At 37.8% G+C, this 16,864-nt stretch overlaps 1 protein-coding gene and 1 long non-coding RNA gene across 4 annotated transcripts in view; one reads left to right on the top strand and one right to left on the bottom strand.

Moving 5' to 3' along the window:
• ST6GALNAC3 (ST6 N-acetylgalactosaminide alpha-2,6-sialyltransferase 3) overlaps nt 1-16,864 on the top strand; it is a 555,981-nt gene that overhangs the window by 287,502 nt on the left and 251,615 nt on the right.
• Nucleotides 1-16,864, bottom strand: part of LOC144332835 (uncharacterized) — a 28,633-nt gene that overhangs the window by 7,220 nt on the left and 4,549 nt on the right. The gene's annotated exons all lie outside the window — the stretch shown is intronic.

Here is a 16,864-nt window from a genome sequence, read left to right as displayed (position 1 = left end):
AAAGGGGGAGCCAGCTCGTCACATGGCCAGAGCAGGAAGAAGAGAGAGAGGGGGAAGTGCTACACGTGTTTAAACAACCAGATCTCATGACAACTCACTTGTTATCACCAAGACAATACCAAGAGGGATGGTGTTAAACTATTCAGGAGAAACTGCTCCCATGGTCCAATTACCTCCCACCAGACCCCATCTGCAATATTAGGGATTACAGTTCAACATGAGATTGGTAGGGACATAGATCTAAACCATATCATTCTACCCCTGGCCCCCCAAATCTCATGTCCTTTTCACATTGAAAAATACAACCATCCTTTCTCAACAGTCCCCCAAAGTCTTAACTCATTTCAGCATTAACTCAACAGTCCAAAGTCCAAAGTCTCATCTGAGACAAGGCTCATACCTTCTGCCTATGAGCCTGTGAAATCAAAAACAAGTTACTTACTTCCAAGATACAATGGGGATATAGGCATTGGGTAAATACTCCCATTACAAAAGGGAGAAATTGGCCAAAACAAAAGGGCTACAGGCCCCATGCAAGTCCTAAACCCAACAGGGCAGTCATTAAATTTTAAAGCTTCAAAGTGATCTCCTTTGACTCCATGTCTCACATCTGGGGCACACTGATGCAAGGGGTGAGCCACCAAGGACTTGGACAGCTCTGTCCATGTGAATTTGCAGGGTTCAGCCCCCACGGCTGCTCTCTTGGGCTGGCACTGAGTTCCTGCAGCTTTTCCAGGTGCGGGGTGCAAGCTGTCAGTGGATCTGCCATTCTGGGGTCTGGAGGATTGTGGTTCTCTTCTCACAGCTACTCTAGGCAGTGCCCCAGTGGGGACTCTGTACATGGGCTCCAACTCCACATCTCTCCTCCACATTGCCCTAGCAAATGTTTTCTATGAGGGATCTGCAACTGCAACAGGCTTCTTCCTAGACATCCAGGCTTTTCTTTTCTACCACATGGCCAGGCTGCAAATTTTCCAAATTTTCTGCTGTGCTTCCCTTTTAAATATAAGTTCCAGTTTTAGGTAATTTCTTTGCTCACACATATGGGCATAGTTTGTTATTAACAGCCAGGCCACATATCATACACTTTGCTGTTTAGAAATTTCTCCCACTAGATCCTCTAAATCATCACTCTTATGTTCTAAGTTCCACAGGTCCCTATAGCAGGGGTACAATGCAGCCAGGTTCTTTCCAAGGCATTGCAAAAATGACATTTACTCCAGTTCTCAATAAGTTCCTCATTTCCATCTGAGACCTTCTCGGCCTGGACTTCATTGTTCACATCACTATGAGCACTTTGGTTGAAACCATTCAACAAGTCTGTCAGAAGTTCCGAGCTTTCCCTCATCTTCCTTTCTTCTTCTGAGCTCTCCAAACTGTTCCAATCTCTACCCATTACCCTGTTCTAAAGTTGTTTCATTTTCAGGTATCTTCATAGCAATGCCCCACTCGGTATTAATTTTCTGTATTAGTCAGTTCTTGTACTACTACAAAGAAATACCCAAGACTGGGTAATTTATAAAGAAAATAGGTTTAATTGATCCACAGTTCTACAGGCTATACAGGAAGCATGATGCTGGCATCTGCTCTGCTTCTGGTGAGGCCTCAGGAACATTACAATCATGGTGGAAAACAAAAAGGGGGAGTTGGCACTTCACATGGCTAAAGCAGGAAGAAGAGAGAGAGGGGAGAGGTGCTACACACTTTTAAACAACCAGATCTCCTTAGAACTCACTCATTGCCAAAAAAATGACAAGGGGGATGGCGTTAAACTATTCATGATAAACCTCCCCCCATGATTCAGTCACCTCCCACCCGGCCCCACCTCCTACATTAGGGATTACAATTCAACATGAGATTTCTTGGAAATACAGACTCAAAGCACCTCAGCTTCTTATTGCAGATTGTTATTCTCTGATAAAATCTGGTACCAAATATTTTTAGACAGAATAATATTATGAAAGTCAGTACAAGGAACATATAAAACTCTGAAAACAGATATTAGATTTGTTTGGCAGATTGGTGAATAGGCAATGAAAGTGAATGACTCTTTATCTCCTGAAGGACCAAGGAGGCTTTGAATGAAGAGAATTACTAAAACATACTCATACCTTTTAAAAAGTAACTCTTGGTCAGGCATGGTGGCTCATGCCTATAATCCCAGCACTTTGGGAGGCTGAGGTGGGTGGATCACCTGAAGTCAGGAGTTCGAGACTAGCCTGGCCAACATGGCAAAAACCCCATCTCTACTTTAAAAAATACAAAAGTTAGCAGGATGTGGTGTCAGGTGCCTGTAATCCCAGCTACTTGAGAGGCTGAGTTAGAAGAGTCGCTTGAACCTAGGAGGTGGAGGTTGCAGTGAGCCGAGATGATGGCACTGCACTCCAGCCTGGGTGACACAGCGAGACTCCACCCAAACAAAATAAAATAAAATAAAATAAAGTAAAATAAAATAAAAAATAATTCTTCAAAATTCAATATTTTCGACACTTACTAGAATCTATAAGGAACTCAACAAGAAAAAAATAAAACCTTATTAAAAAGCAGGCAAAAGACATGAATAGACGTTTCTCTGAAGAAGACATACAAGTGGCCAAGAAACATGTGAAAAAAATGCTCAATATCACTAATTATGAGAGAAGTGCAAACTAAAACCACAATGAAATATCATTTCATACCAGTCAGAATGACTATTAAAAGTCAGAAAATAACAAATGTTGGTGGACGTAAATAAAAAGGTATGCTTATACACTATTGGTGGGAATGCAACTTAGTTCAGGCACTGTGGAAAGCAATTTGGAGGCTTCTGAAAGAACTAAAAACAGCAATACCATTTGACCCAGCAATCCCACTATTGGGTATACAGCCAAAGGAAACAAATCATTATATTAAAAAAAAAAAAAAACACCTGCATTCATATATTTGTCACAGTACCATTCACAGTAGCAAAGTCATGAAATCAACCAAAGTGTTCATCAATAGTGGATTGGATAAAGAAAATGTGGTACATATATACCATGGAATACTATGCAACCATTGAAAAAAAATGAAATCATGTACTGTGCAGTAACATGGATGGAGCTGGAGGCCATTTTCCTAAGTGAAATACTTCAGAAACTGAAAATCAAATGCTGCATGTTCTTCCTCATAAGTGGGAGTTAAACAATGGGTACCCATGGACATATAGAAGGAAATAATAGACACTCGGGACTCTAAAAGGTGGAAATTGGGTGTGAGGGTGGAAAAACAGCCTATTGGGTACAGTGTTCACTATTTGAATGGTGGGTACACAAGAAACCCAAACTCCAATATTATGCAATATATCCGTGTAACAAACCTGCACATTTACTTCCTGAATCTAAAATAAAATAATATTTTAGATTTAACTTCTTTTCAACCTTTATTAAAGGTAAAGCTATTACTTTTGTTTTAACACTATAATGAGTAGAATTTTCTGTGTTGTTTTAAATAATTCCATGATCTAAGTTTCTGGTACAGAGATCTTTACCAATGAACATCAATGGTTTTCCCACAACATTAAGATTTTTTCTGAGATGAATTCACAAGGGCTTTGAGTGTATGTGTAAAAATGAGTCATAGAATTCTTTTACAATAATGACAAGCATGGCCTTTCAATTTTTCAACATTCTGAAAATGGATAAACAAAGCCATTTACCCTGTCTCTAATTTTCTGAAGATTAGGTTCATTAGTTTAACTCATGGTTATAGTTCTTGTGTCAACTGTATTGATGTATACATCAATAAACACAATCTTTCACTTTCACTCACTCTTCAATCTCCTCCTTCTCCCTACAGTTCCTACATTATTCAGAATCCCTGGCAATTCATATGTGTTAGGTGTGAAGATATGGAATTGTCAGCATCAGGAAAAGCTATTACCTTGCTACTTCAGACAGAGTCCTTCTCTTTTCTTTGTTTACTTTAGATTATTTCCTTTTTTTAAAGACTGAGTTCTTGAATTCTTATTCTCTGACTTGCTTCATAATCTGTTTCAGAATTTCTTGCCCCTATACCTTGTTTCTTTATTAATCAATCTGTGCATGAAATATTCCATTTTCGACCCAGCTTAAATTTCTCCACTGTACCCTTGTTTTACTTTCAAGACAGTTAGAAACTCTGAATTCAAGCCTATGATCTTTTAGAAACCTGATCTAACTGACGCCTACAAAATTCTACCCTTTCTCCTGCCTCTTAACTTAGCTTTAAAAATGAAGCACATACTATTTATCCGGTTATAAACTTTAAAGTAGATTCTAAGTGCAAAAAATGTGCCTAGTCAATTCAATTTGACTTCTGATTTTTTGAAAAAACATCAAGAATTGAATAACAAGAATAAGAATAAATATAAGGCTACTGACTGAAATGTACCATGATCTTTCTCTTATTTAGAACATCTTATTTCACAAAGTTCTAAGTCCTTTTCTATTTGGCGTGACCTCTTCTATATGATCATGGATATAAAACGATTAAACAGAAAGTTCACATTCAGCAAATATCAAGGTGTTCTTAATATCATAACTTGAAATCAATGAAGAAGTCACATTTTCTGCTGTGTAGAAACTGCCCCACATGTCCCTGGTCTGGCAAAAAATACACACACAAGTACTGAAAACAGAAGATTATAACACCAGCTGAATCGCACCATTGCTAGGCATACGATTTGAAAGCCAGCACTTTGCAGGGCAAATTTGAGTAAACAACCTCTGTAGAAATACAGTTAATTAAATCTCTATTCTATAAACTATGAACCAAAGTTTATATAAAAGAGAGACTAAGAAGTCTTTGTTGTAAGTATTAAAAATTCTGACATAAGGAAGTGACCACTCTAGCCATATCAGTGTCAGAAGATGACAGTGTGGAACTCCAAGGCAGAGAATCAGTGAGGCTGCAAAATCTGGACAAAGAAAGGCAGAGCAAGACATAGACTACAGAAAAAAGAGCATTCTCTGAGCAACATCAGGCTAATCCCTTGGTGTGAAGAAAATAGGAGTTAATACCAAAAACATATGGCTCATTATTCATGTAATTATGCTTGTTAGCTATATAGTAAACTGTATATGAAATTTTCATTCCACAGTATAAATTCAGTCATTAGTTTTTCCTTTTCATATTTACATTAAGTAAATATGTACTGAGGACCCTAAAATGTCTCAGGCATGAACCTGTAATGGTGAAGGATTCAGCTTTGCCCTCAAGGATCTTACAGGAATGGGGCCGATGGCAAGAAAAGAAACAATACTGTGTGGTAAGCACAGGGCACTAGGGGAACAGGAAGTAGGGATATTTATCTGGATCCTTGTGGGCAGAGGAAATAAACATAACTAAGAACAATGAATGATAGGTTTACAGGAGGGTAGGGGAGAAGGTTCCAAGTTGAAGCATTGTACTAAATTTTGAGCAAAAGTTCAGTGAAACTTTTATTTTTATTATAAAACCAACAAAGTAAAAGTTCTCAGCTTATATATTATAGATAGCTCTCTGAACTGGATGAATGTCAGCTGTGATTGCAATCAAGCACTGATAATGTGGCCAGATGGAGTGTGCCACCTCCCTTCAGCATTTTGTCTTAAGAGGGTTTCTAATGTGGCTTGTCAGATGGTATGTGTATTCCGTGTGTTGCTGGAAATTTGAGGCTACTATCTAGAAACAAAGGTCTTGGTCTCAGCAGCATGCAGTGAGTTAGTGCCCCCCAGTACCTCAGATAAAAAAAAAAATGTATTCTATAAAGGGCTCCATGAAGCACAAATGTAAAAACGTGCTACAAAAGCATCTCTTCTTTTCATAGTGCCACAGGGGCTATCACTATGAGTCTGAATTGCAAAGTGCACAGAAAAGCGAACCTGTGGACTCACTACTTTGCTTTATACTACTGCCCACTCCAGCACCTGCATAATGCTGAAGGATGTCCACTGAGAGAATGCTCATCACTTTGCCAACTGCCTCTGTGCTCTAGCCCAGGGTGGGCATTTTTTTTTCTGTAAAGACCAGCTGGCAAATATTCTAGGTTTTATGTACCTTACAGTCTCTGTGACAACTAACCAACTCTGCCATCGTAGAGAAAACCAGCACAAAACCATCTATAGGCAATAGTCAAATGAATGAACATGGCCGTGTTTCAATCAAACTGAATTTGCAGAAACATGCAGTGGTCCACAGGCCATAGTTTGCTGATCCCTGCTCGCAACAGTCCTTTAAGGTGTGGTATCTGGATCCTAGCATATGCTGTTTCTGTTGCATGAAACATTCTTCCTTCATCTCTCTGCCTAGCTAGATTTTAGTAATTCTTCAGCTAATAGCAGAGGTCGTTTTTTGAGGGAAGATACCTCACTGATGCCCAAATCTGATGGTATGTCCCTTCCTCTCCAGAGTACTGACTGATTTCTAGTTGTCTGGAGACTTGCTCTCTGCACTTCAGAGTATGAGCTTCATAAGGGTAGAAATCTGCTTCCCTTTCTCCCTGCTGAATCCCTGGCACATAACACACAATGCCTGGGACATATAAAAGACTAAATACATATTTGTTTAATGCTTAATGAATGAAATTACTTACCTCTTCCTTACTTTGTTAGGATCGTAAGTCTAGCAGGTGAAATTATTTATGGTCTTACAGTTTATGAGCCATGTCACCATGTTATCACATTGTAACAAAGCAAAGGTTTAACTATATCTCAGCTCCGGTGGTTTTCAGAGGGCTGTGGAAATCAATAGTTCTAGCTTCATTTAGCTAAGTGGAGAATGCCATTTGGGCCGTCTGTGTCCACTAACATCTTGGCCCACACCCGCTGCTCTGCTGTCTCCAGGTGGAGGATTAACACCTCTCTGTCCCCATCAGTGTCTTCCACTCTTTTTAGAAGTACTGCTAGCACAATGCTGTCTGCACTCCAATGTTTAACAAAATTTTTAGGGAAATGTCACTTACCTTTTTGATATATCTTATTATCTTCCTAGAGCCCAGAGAAGTGCATTAGATTAACCTGGAGTCAGAATCCGATGTAACCAGAATAACTTCGCTCCACTAAGACTAATGCTTTGTTACTGGGTCTAAAATGTTGAGCTCAGTTCTTGGTAGGAATTACTTCCCAGGAGGCTCCTCTGTGCCTCTTAGGCTCACACTTCAAAGAGTCTGTTCACTAATTTTTCAACATGTTCAGATATCACTTTGAATCCTAGCCAGAGCAAGCTGGGACCTTGACTACTCTTTTTACCTCTTCCACTTGCAGGTAGAACAACTAGTAATAACAAATGTTTATATGTAGCTCACTATGTGCCAGGTATTCACCATCTGTAAGTGATTTACCAGTAGTAACTTAATTGACCCTTGTGGCGATTCTATTGCATTATCTTTATTTCACCAAAGAAGAAGCTGAAGCACAGAGATGTTAGTTACATTGCCTAAAGTCACACAGCTAGTAATGATGGAGCTAGGAATAGAACTCACACTCTGGTTCTGAGTCAATGCACTAAACGCATGCTGCTGGTGCTGTGATAGCTGAGTCTCAGCCTCTTCCTTTCTCCTACCCCCAAAGAATATACAGTCTTCATTCTATCCACTTCTCTCTCAGAATCTCAGAAACTGGGAACAGAGGAGGGATAAAAAACACATAACAGTGCATAACTTACAGTACAGACTGAGACCTGAGGGGAAATATTCAGAGACCACTTTAGATATTAGGCAATGCTAGCTCTATAGTAAGTAGAAAATTCCAAATTCAAGATATTCTGAGCCTTGAAAATCATGAGGGAATAAAAATGCCCTTGAATGGCTATGCTGCTTTCTCTATTCAAAGAGCTAGCTTGGAACACTAAAAGGATGTTCTTATTCACTAAGTGTTTTTTCACTGAGTCTGCAGTGGAGTTTTAGCCACAAATAAATGTTTTTCCTTAAATTGAAATCAATTTGTAAAATAATGTAGAAAATATAAAGCCTCTTGCTGTTTTTCTCAGTGATAAAGCAGCAGGACCGCAGCAGGAACCAACCATGAAAAATGTGGCCACCCCGTTGAGCTTTGCACTAGGAAGCCACTTCATTTCCACATATGAGGATTCTCCCTATTCCATGTTGCAAATAAAAATTAGTAAATTAGTAGCACTAAGTTTAATGAACTCTGCTGAACTCAGTGTGATACAGGAACTGCCGACTATGGGTTTGAAGATATTACATCCCTGTTGCTTTGTGAAAATTATCTTCATTCCAGACTTGACAGAATTAGCGTAAACAAATAACTCATCCATCTTTCAATTTAAAAACCTTCCTTTTCCTTCCATGTTTTTATCTTCAATGGTTAATTCTTATTTGAAAGGATCATTTCCTTCATAGACATATCCCCAGACTAAAACATGCTCTTTCTAACCTAAAGAAATGGTTTCTTCCTAAACTCATAGGCATTAACATATTTTTGTAAGGTCACCAAAAGTGACTTGTACAGGAGCACCTGAAAGTCAATATGGCGATAAACTGAAGAATCAGATTTTTTCTCCCCGATTTCTCTAAGATTATTGTGCGTAAGATGAACCATCGCTTTTTGGGCCCTAGAAACTGATTTATATAGAGACTAGAAAATGTTTTATATAGAGAAACGAATTTATATGCAGATTAGAAAATGTGTTAGGAGTTTATTTTCCCACTAGTAAAGCCAATTTTTTTTCTATGTAATGAATCCATTCACCTACCCATGTACCCATCAGTCTACCCATTAACACATCCATCCATCCATCCATCCATCCATCCATCCATCCACCCACCCACCCACCCAATCCAATCTATAATTCTAACCATCTTGACCCTTTTTATATTGCTTCTCTGCTTCATTTTTATCTTTGCCCTTGTCATCTTTTACTATTTGACACAACTTTTAAATTTCATTTATTGTCTGCCTCACACTTTAGAATGTAAATTCCATTAAGTCAGAAATTCCAGTCTATTTTGTTCGTGGTGTATCCCCAGCACCTAGAACAACACTTGACAATAAATTATAATAAATGTGAGAAATGTTGCCAGAATTTTTATTAAATATTTATTTAGCATTTTCTACTTTTAAAGCACTGGATTGAGTGCCAGAAAGGATCTAAGATGAAGCAGATATGGGTCTCACTGTCAAGGAAATTCCAGGCCAAGAAGGCTATCACCAAAATACATTCTTTTAATGGAATCATCATATAGGGGCCAACGTTGTTTTCATGAGAAAAATGAAGCAGATGTGCTATTTATACTCTGCCTGAGTGAAAGGCTTCCCCGAGGAAGTGACACATGACATTGAATAAGGGGAAGTATTTGAAAACGGAGAGTTGTAGTGGAAAGGCATCCTAGAAAAAAGTGACAACTGGAATTAACAAGTGGAAGTGGGAAATGCAGGATATGTAGGAGACAGAAAAGCTATTGGTTCAGTTTAGAGGAAGCCTAGAGGCCAGAAAGATAATAATGGAAGAAGATCTATTTGGAAAGAGTGGTTGGGTCAGATTATGGAGGATTTTGATGTCACCTGTTGGCAGTGGTGAGTCCGAGATTCTCTCGTATCTGAACCTCTCTGTCTCCCCTATATTATAACTTTTGAATGATAATATTTTATGCTTCCTGTTGTGGTTTTCAAAGCAGCAATGTGATCATCCCAGTTTGCTAGAGCCTGGAAGGAATCTTGTATGAAATGCAGATTTAGTCTTGGATCTACATTTTGTAGGTCAACAACCTCGGTTTCTTGGTGATGATTACAGGGTTCACAAGGATGTCGTTCTTGAGTAATGTATCTAATATATTAGTCACAAAGCGTAAGCTTCTCACTTCCCCTACTCCTGCTTTTGGTTAAGGAGCTACAAATTGTCCCAATTCTTTGAGATTTCTTCCAGGTTCATCTGGAGCATGGATTTCTACCTTCGCAAACATTTAACTTGCAGCCCTAGAGCTGTGTAATAACAGATAGCATTTTCTACTTCTAGCCTTATTTGGGGAGGACACACAAAACAAGTGTTTTTTATTTTGGCATGTGAGACTGTTGAGTGTGTCCTTGTTCCATAAGTGTACTTTGGCACCAGGAAGCAGAGACAGCAGCTTTCAAATGATGGGAGAAACAGACTGATTAAGAGCTCTGCCTGGGCAGACTGTACTGAAATTGCATGTGTAGTCCTTGCCTCATCATTTCAGTTTTTTAATGTAAATTTTTATTTTTGATTGAAAAATAATAATGTATGTATTTATGGGGTACAATGTAATATTTTATTATACACACACACACACACACACACACACACACACACACACACACACATTGTATTGCAGTATTATTCACAATAGCCAAAAACAGTTTGGGGGTTTTCATGAAAAAAATTCCAATTTTGTGTCTTTTAGTATATTTTATCATTTCCCCCATTCTTAATTCTTTTTCCTCTAAATTCCTTTCCCTCTCAATTAAGGCCACCACTGTCCTATCTTTCCATATACCCAGAATTAAAACTTCAGTGTCAATAGGAAAAACTGGTAATAACATCATCTATTTTAATTAAATTTAAGTAATTTATTTACTTAAAAAAAATCATGATGAAAATACCTAATTTAAATTAGCACTGAAGACTAGCATTCATTTCCATGGCATGGCCATTTATTTGTTCTTTGACTTCATTTTCTCCTATTATCATCACTCCTATCCATTGAATACATTCTGAAATGGGGGTAGTATCAAATGGTGATCATAGAGTGCTACTTCCACACTTTGCTGGATGGAGCAAACCTTTCTCCTCACAAAAGGGATAGAATTCAATTTGCAATGACTTCCCTGATCAGACCAGCCAGACATGCTCCTTGACTCTCTTCTTGCCTCCTCCTTTAATATTTAAAATATTTTTTAAATTTTTTGTTTTTATTTTACTTTTTGTAGAGATAGGGTTTTGCTATGTTGCCCAGGCTGGTCTCTAAGTCCTGGGCTCAAGCGATCCTCCTGCTTCAGCCTCCCAAAGTGCTGGGATTATAGGCATGAGCCACTGTGCCTGGCTTCTGCCTTTCTGTAATAACAGATGGTAACAGGAATGACGCCACACTTACTTGTAGCACTGTCATGGCTCTAATGATTATGGCTTAGAAGTGGCATCATTTGTTTAAGGGGTTCAGGTTGATAACCCAGCAAACTTGGGTTCAAATTATGCCTCTAGTGCTGACTTAATGACCTGGGGCATGTCACTTGAGCTTGCTGGGCCTGTTTTCTCATCTGTAAGATGGAGATAACAAAAACTTTCAAGTCCTTGTGGGAAGTAAACAAGTTAATATATGTAAGGCACATGCAAATAGCCTGGGACCTGGTAAATAGGTGCCAAGGGTAGTTATTATTGTCATTGTTATTGTTATAGTTGTTGTTTTACTAGTGCTAAAAATGGAAGATTCCCTAGGACAGAAGCTTTGTCTTCTACACCTTGAAGGGTAATGTTTTTAATAAGCAAAGGTGAGTGTGTGAGGTGTCAGGTATGAGCACTGAGCTGTGGAGGCTTTCTTGGTCTTTTCCTTTATATTTTAATATATTTCTTTTTTTAGTATCCTCCCTCCTGGTAATGAGAAACGGGGTAAGGTTACTTACACATAAATTTGGTTCAGGTACGTCATTTTTTGTCTCTAGATCATAGATACCTATTTGCAAGGATGCAATCTGTGATAGCTAAATGCTTGCTTTGTTTTCTAAAATCAAGCTAAGAAAAATAGATGTTAGGTTTCACATTAAAAAAAAAAAGTTCTTTTAAGAAAGAGCATGCTGTAAGTATTTCCATTCTCCCAAGGCATTCTAAAGACTGAAAATGTGTTTTCTAACCCCCTCCCATCCCCACCATTCTTTTCTTTTGGTGCCTGGTGAAGAGTACATTAAAATAGGAAGGAACATTCCAGAGTGCCCAATTGCCTCTGTTCAGGGGCCACAGCTGAATTTCTAACTTCTTTCTCCTGTGGTTTATGCAGGTTGTACTTTAACTACTGCTAGTTAGAGAGAAGGAAAGCTCACACATTTTGCAGTGAGCCAAGGTAAAAGAGAACTCTTTTGTCAAGGTAATAATAACACTTAGCACTTATATAGGGCTTTTTATCTTCAAAAGGCCTTGCAAACATTAGCTAATTAAGAAGTCTGCTCGATGTGCAGCAGCTGTTGAAAAAATAAATGTGATGCTTGGGTGTATTAAAAAGAGGAACGAAAACATGAGGACATCCTATATCAAGCAGCTGTTGTACTCTGTCTAATTTGTTTGCTTCACCTGATGGAATAGATCAGACACTAAAATAGTCCTGCCCCATAGAGTAATAATGGTTAGGGATAAGGCAGAGCTTGTACATGATGGAATATTGCAAGGGCTATTGGATATTTACCGGAAGAGGAAAAACCAAAGAAAAGCTGCATCGCCTAATTTTTATTAAACTTTTATAATCACAGGCACATGCAGCACTAATGAAACAGACATCTGACATGTCTAATGACATGAACATAACATAGATTATTTAAGAAGAACCTATTTGCAAGAGCAAGCTTTCTCATTTATTCATTCAAATTTACTAACAAATCTGTATTGAGTACTTAGCAGACACTGGAGACATGCATTTAAAAATTACATGGAGACAGTTTTAAAACAGCTGTGGCTCTATCATCATACACGTTATTTACCTACTGTACCTTAATTTTACATCAATATTGACACACATTCACCCAGAAACATATTAAATTCAATCAACATTTTTCTTTGTTGATTCTTTGGCAGAAATGAGCTAATACACCATTGCAAGAGCTGAGCTATTATTTTGGTAATGAAAACAAAATTTAGAAATAACTAAAAAATGTTTTTGTTGTGGTTTTCTGCAATGGGCATTTGGATGTGGTCATCTTTTCTTTTTCTTGTTTTTTATAACAACATTCATTGAGCTATACCTGCTGTTCTGTTTTAAATACCTGTTTCAAGAGGTTGCAAATTCCAAAAACTTGCAAATTTCAAGAGGTTCCAAATTCCAAAGGAGGTGGTACATGAAAAGGGAGAGATATCATATAATGTCAAAATGTAAGTGCCTGCATCCCATTAGCATATACCCCATGTTATTTATCAGAGTTTACATACATGCAAGGCATATTAAAATACGTTACTTCCATTGTACAGAAGGAGACTGGGAAATTATACTTTGGATTGAGTTGATTGTCAAAATGGGGTTGTAAGAAAAATTATTTCCTCATTCAAGGAGGACAAATTATAAAAGAGATAGGAAGGAAGTGAATAAAGAAGAAAAGGTGTTCTAGGTATTGAGAAAAAAATGAAACAGAAAATATTCCTAGACAGGAGAAAAATGTCTGAAGGAATTAGAAATAGGTTTATTTTTGCTAAGTAAAAGTTACAAGCCACCAAACACAGTAAAATAACAAGGAGAAGCCAAGTGATGCAAAGCCAAGGCTCTAATTACAAAGATAAAAAAGCATCTACTTGTCATTTCCCAAGTTCAGAGCATGGAACAGTGTGAAATGACTAGAAGCCCAGGACCAATGGTTGATTTTCAAAGGTAAATGGTTGGGGAGAGGCTGACTCGGTTAGAAAAAAAGTCAATTTCAGTGATCACAGGCTCATCCTGGAGCATTGCTTATAATAGGAAATATTTGGAAATAAATCAAATGTCTATTTTTTGTTTGATCATATTTTTCTGAGAAGAAAAGATTGATTCAATAAATCAGGATTTATTCATAAAATGGAATATTATGCAGCTATTAAAACAAGGAGCTCTGTCACTACTCAAAGCTCAAATATAAGTTGGTAAAGCAAGGTAGGGGAAAGTGTGTAGTGTTAAAACTTGTGGAAAAAATATAAATCCAAATGTGTGAGTGCATTCATGCATATTTATATATGAAGAGACTATAGACTAACTGTGGAAGGACATGTATGAAACTACTACAGTGGTTACCCCTAGTGAAGGGAATGGAGAAATTGGAAGACTAGGTAGATGCAAGGCTTACTTTTTAGTATATATTTCCTCCTTCTCCCCTAAACCTTTTTTTTTTAAACAAAAGAAAACATTTTATTTTGAGATAATTATAGATTCACATGCAGTTGTAAGAAATAATACAAAGAGATCCCATATGCCTTTCATCCAGTTTTCTCTAATGATAACATCTTACGTGAGGAGTTTAATGTCACAACTAGAAAGATGACATTAATATAATCCACTGACCTTATTCATATTTCGCCAATTTTACATGCATTTGTATTTTTGCATGTGTGTGCATGTTTAAAGCTATACAATTTTATCACATGTGTAGGTTAGTGTAACCAATACCGCAGTCAAGATATAGAACAGTTCTATCACAATTGGAATATCCCTTTACGGCCACAGCCAGCTCCCTCCTTCTCTCCCCTCCTTATTCCTGGCAACCACTAATCTGTTCTCCAAAGCCATAATGTTGCCATTTTAAGAATGTTGTATAAATGGAATCATGTAGTATGTAACCTTTTGAGATAGGATTTTTATATTCAGCATAATTCCCTTGAGAGTTATCCAAGTTGTTGGGTGTATCAATTCTTATGAAGGGCATATTGTTGGATTCTTGTTTTTATCCACTGTGCAATCCACAAATCTGATTTTTAATTAGTGTATTTACACCATTTACATGTGAGGTAATTACTGATATGCTAGGGCTTAAATTTGCCATTTAATTATTTTCTCTTTGTTTCTAGCATTTCTCATGTTTCTGTTTGTCTTATCTTCCTCAGGGTTACTTAAACATTTTCTGGATTTCATATTTACATATTTACAGTGATTTTGAATCTATCATTTTGAATAGTTCTCTTAGTGGTTACTCTAGGTATTATAATATACATATATAAAGCAGTAATGTCTATGTGAATTATAGAAAACTCCTTTTTTACCTTTTGGGCTACTTTGTCTTATGTCTAATGTCTATGTGAATTATAAAAAACTCCTTTTTTACCTTTTGGGCTACTTTGTCTTACCTACAAGTTAAATTTAAAAATAAATAAAACTAGCAAACCAAAACACTCCTTCATGTATACCTACTTAAAACAAATAAAACTCACCTCAGTACAGAGAGATTATAGACAAGAAAAGAAGTGAAAACCAAAGCACTTCAGAAGTCATGCAAAGAAATCTTGAATAAGAAGAAAGGATTAAACCAAAACTTTTAGGGCATGACTGAGAAATTGAAAACTGGGGGCTGTCCAGGACATTAGAAATCTGGGGCAGAGAAAGCCATGTTGTTGAGTATATAAGTTTGTTCTCACATTGTTGTAAAGAACTACCTGAGACTGGGTAATTTATGAAGAAAGAAGGTTTAATTGACTAATGGTTCCACAGGCCGTACAGGAAGCATGGCTGGGAGACCTCAGGAAACTTACAATTGTGGTGGAAGGGCAAAGGGGAAGCAAGCACATCTTCACATGGAAGAGAGAGAGAGAGAAGGGGGAAGTGCTACATACTTTCAATGGCAGAGAGAGAGAGAGAGAGAGAGAGAGAGAGAGAGAGAGAGAGAAGGGGGAAGTGCTACATACTTTCAAATAACCAAATCTTGTGAGAACTGTACCATGAGAACAGCAAGGGGGAAGTTCGCCTCCAATAGTTAAATCACCTCCCACCAGGACCCCCTCCAACCCTTGGAATTATAATTCAAAATGATATTTGAGTGGGGACATAGAGCCAAACTATATCATTGAGTATCCAGGCCTTGTTTTCTTATGACCTGCTGCTTACCACCTGGGGGACCTCATTTCATTTCTTAAACTCTCTAGGTCTCAAATATGAAAGGAAGTTAATAATGGAACCTACCTCGTAGAATTGTTGTGAAGATTCTCAACATGTATGTATGTATGTATGTATGTCTGACACATAGACAAACTCAAATAATTGCAATCATATAACTAAACTTTTTCTTGAGTGTCTACTGGGGTCCCAGGTGTTGCAGGTTACAATGATGTGGTGCCATTCCTCAGAATGAGAAGCTAGTGCCACAGACATGTTTATAGACCCTTTGATACTTCCCTCACTGGATGAAACCCTCTTTTCCGTTTCTTTCCACTAAGGATAGATTTCAGCATATCACTATGCTTGAAGTAAAAAGAGCTTACGCCAGGCCTCTTGGCTCATGTCCCTACCTTAGACTGATGGCCCTGGTATTTGGTGTATGAAGCAGCAGTTTGAATATGGAGTACAAACAGTGAAAAAAAGGTTGGATATGGATTTTTCGACTCTTACTTTGGGAGGATGAGAAAAAGTTCTCAGAATTGATAACATTGTCCCTAGTAGTAAGAAATATAATTTTTCCTATCTTTCTAGGCATCCTTGTTGATAGATCTTTGGATAGAATTTTTTGCAGAGAATGGGTGATGTTTACTTTTTTTTATACAGGCCCTAGAATGTATATAAATGATTCTAAAAGTTGCTTTTTTTAGGCTGGGTGTGGTGGCTCACACCTGTAATTCCAGCATGTTGGGAGGTCAAGGTGGGTAGATCACCTGAGGTCAGGAGTTCGAAACCAGCCTGACCAATATGAAGAAATGCCGTCTCTAATAAAAATACAAAAATTAGCTGGACGTGGTGGCATGCGCCTGTAATCCCAGCTACTCAGGAGACTGAGACAGGAGTATCGCTTGAACCCAGGAGGCAGAGGTTGCAGTGAGCCGAGATCATGCCACTGTACTCCAGCCTGGGCAACAAGAATGAAACTCTGTCTCAAAAAAAAATTAAAAATTTTCTTTTTTTAGTGTTTTTGTACAAAGGATCATCGTGGGCTGATGTCACTTGACACACGCAGAATGGTCATCTTAGGCTATTGCAACCACGTAGAGAGCAATTCCTTAAGATGGTCTTTTTATTTATTTATTTTAAATTTCCCTCATTCCC

The sequence above is a fragment of the Macaca mulatta genome, chromosome 1 (assembly GCF_049350105.2).
Source record: "Macaca mulatta isolate MMU2019108-1 chromosome 1, T2T-MMU8v2.0, whole genome shotgun sequence".
Lineage (NCBI taxonomy): Eukaryota > Metazoa > Chordata > Mammalia > Primates > Cercopithecidae > Macaca > Macaca mulatta.
The sequence above is the reverse complement of the archived record's forward strand: the minus strand, read 5'-3'. Positions and strand labels throughout refer to the sequence as shown.